Here is a 2,886-nt window from a genome sequence, read left to right as displayed (position 1 = left end):
GATTTCTGGAAATGATCGGTGATCCCGAGACAAACTCTCCCTTCCGTGATCAGAGCAACTCGGGGAGGTGTCTCTACCCCCCACCCCCACACCGCCTTCTCCCTTGTGTACCAGCTATCTCTTTTAATAAAAATAATAATAATAATAAAATAAATAATGATAAAAAATGTTTCGCTTTGCTGACCTTAGAGTCTTGTGGAAGCGATCTTCGTTTCTATGGCACTGCTGTGCAAGAATCTGGAAACGGCCTGGTAACAGGTACGTCTGTAGCTCCCTTCTAGAGCTCGCCTGCTCCTACGTACGGATCCGAGTGCCACAGTTAACTTGGGAAAGAGCTCTCCTGAAGGGCTTCGGAGGAAGCACTCCCGAATTATTCAGTCTACTAGAGAGGGACCCAAAGGGTTTTGCAAGTTCACGTGATCTAGGATGAACCCTCCGGCTGAGGATAGCCAAGGTCGAGGTATGGGTTTTATGAAACTAGGCATGTCTTTAGGGTGATCGGCATTCGAGGTCATCCTTTTCTTCTATCTACGTCGACCCCAAATCCAATAAGTTCACGGGAGTGAACCAAGTTCGTCAGCAAGAAAAAGAACTTGGGGATGATGGCTGACACCGTCTAGAGTCTCAGGAAATGTTCACGGGTCATCTCGTCGTCATGGGGTTTAGAACAAGTGATTTCGATAGCTCTAGGTGGAGGAACTCCTTAAGGAAGGTTATGTTTTTTGGTAGGCCTACTTTAAAACAGTTTCTCCCAGACCTTTTGGGTCACTTTAGGAACTTTAGAGTCGGTGTAAGCGGAATGATGGGGAGGGAATTCGTGGAACGTCTAAATCGTTTCCAAAGATGACCTACGGAAACGTTCGTGGCTCAACAAGTCTCAGTGGACCTACGTCGGTCTCCTTATTACAGAAAGACTAAAGATGTTCCGATGCATGAGTCCACACCTCTAGCATCACTTTGGGGAAAAAACATTTTAAAAAAGTGATGCTGTGTGAAAATGTACGCTTCTAGACGTGATGAAATGGAGTCATCCGTTTGCCGGTCCAGAAACACTGGTGTCACAGACCCCGTTCACCATGGCTTCCTAGTTCCTGTTCGTGACCGATTCAGGTTCCGAATTCTTATTATTTTTTTCTTCTTTTCTTCTCCATTCTTGTCTCAAAGAACTTTACGTTCCAAAAATATTTTTTTTGCCTACCAAATCATAGATTGTCTGTTTGTTCCAAAAACTTTTAGGCTGAGAGATTCTTTCTTTCTTTCTTTCTTTCTTTCTTTCTTTCTTTCTTTCTTTCTTTCTTTCTTTCATTCATTCATTCATTCATACATTCAATCACTCTCTCTCTCTCTCTCTCTCTCTCTCACACACACAAACAAACACTATCACACTCTAATTCATTCCCTCATTCTCTCTCTCTCTCAAATTCATTCTATCATTCTCTCTTTCTCCCATTACCTTCTCTCTCTAACTCCATTTCCTTCTCTCTCTCTTTCTCTCTCTCTTTCACTCTTTCCCTCTCTCTTTCTATCTCTTTCTCTCTCTCTAACTTTCTCTCTCTCTCTCTCTCAAATTCTTTCTCTCTCTCTTTCTCCCTTTCCTTCTATCTCTCTTTCTCTCTCTCTCTCTTTCTCCCTTTCCTTCTCTCTCTCTTTCTCTCTCTTTCACTCTTTCCCTCTCTCTTTCTATCTCTTTCTCTCTCTCTCTTTCTCTCTCTGTCTCTCTCACTCTCGCTCTCGCTCTCTCTTTCTTTCTCTCTCTCTCTTTCTCTCTCTCTTTCTTTCTCTCTAATTCGCTCTTTCCCTCTCTCTTTCTTTCTTTCTCTTTCTTTCCCTCTTCTTTCTTTTTTCCCCCAAGTCTGTGCGTCGTGTTTCTTTCACTTTGTCCTGTTCCTAGGTACTAGGGATTTCTTTTTAATTCCATTAGTTTAAATAAGGGGCTCTGCAGTTTTTAGCAAAAGCATCAGAAATTTTTTTTCTCATTAAGTGTCGGAATGTTGTTTGCCGGTGATGAGGCTCTCCTTCTCTCAGATGAACTGACCAATTGAACGGAGGAAAAAAGTACACATGAGTATGTTCACGAACGCTTACTGATGTTTCAGAGGACCTTAACTTCAAAACAGACACCCCAAGGCTCCCCACCTCCCCGCCCTGGCCCTGTAAAATTCATGTGAAGTGGAGAGAAAACCTTGCTAAAAATCATGCTGCTTTTCACAATCCACAATCAACAAAATGCATGGATTTCCTAGCAGAAACCTAAGCGAAGTGCATGTTCATCATTCAGCAGAATTCTAATTTTCTAAGTTCTGAGGAAAACTACTAAAACGAATGAGGAAAACACACCTTCCCATGCAATCCTTAGGAAAAACTCCCACCAAATTTAACGAAAGGAAACTTAATTTGGAAACAAACGCATCTTCATTTAGTGACCTTTAGTAGAAATGAAGAAAAAAAAGAGAGAGAGAGAGAGAGAGAGAGAGAGAGAGAGAGAGAGACAGAGAGAGAGACAGAGAGAGAGACAGAGAGAGAGAGACAAAAACAAAAAAACAAAAACAAAAAAAAACAAAAAAAAAAAAAAAAAAAACAAAAAAAAAAACAAAAAAAAAAACAAAAAAAAAAAAAAAAAAAAAAAAAAAAAAAAAAAAAAAAAAAAAAAAAAAAACAAAAACAAAAAAACAAAAAAAAAAAAAAAACACACATTCCATAATAAAACACCATAAAAACTGAAATCACACCAAAAACCTCACTACATAATTCAAATATCAATTTCCACAACAAATAAATAACAACTACATAAAATCCAAAATATACTACTACCAAATCAATCTACAATAACTCCACACATAACAAACATACATACCCTATATCCAATAACCAATCCTCATTCAAAAC

Source organism: Delphinapterus leucas, chromosome 21 (assembly GCF_059928025.1).
Source record: "Delphinapterus leucas isolate spDelLeu-1000000601 "Yukka" chromosome 21, BTC_Dleu_Yukka2, whole genome shotgun sequence".
Lineage (NCBI taxonomy): Eukaryota > Metazoa > Chordata > Mammalia > Artiodactyla > Monodontidae > Delphinapterus > Delphinapterus leucas.
This window is presented reverse-complemented; position numbering follows the sequence as displayed.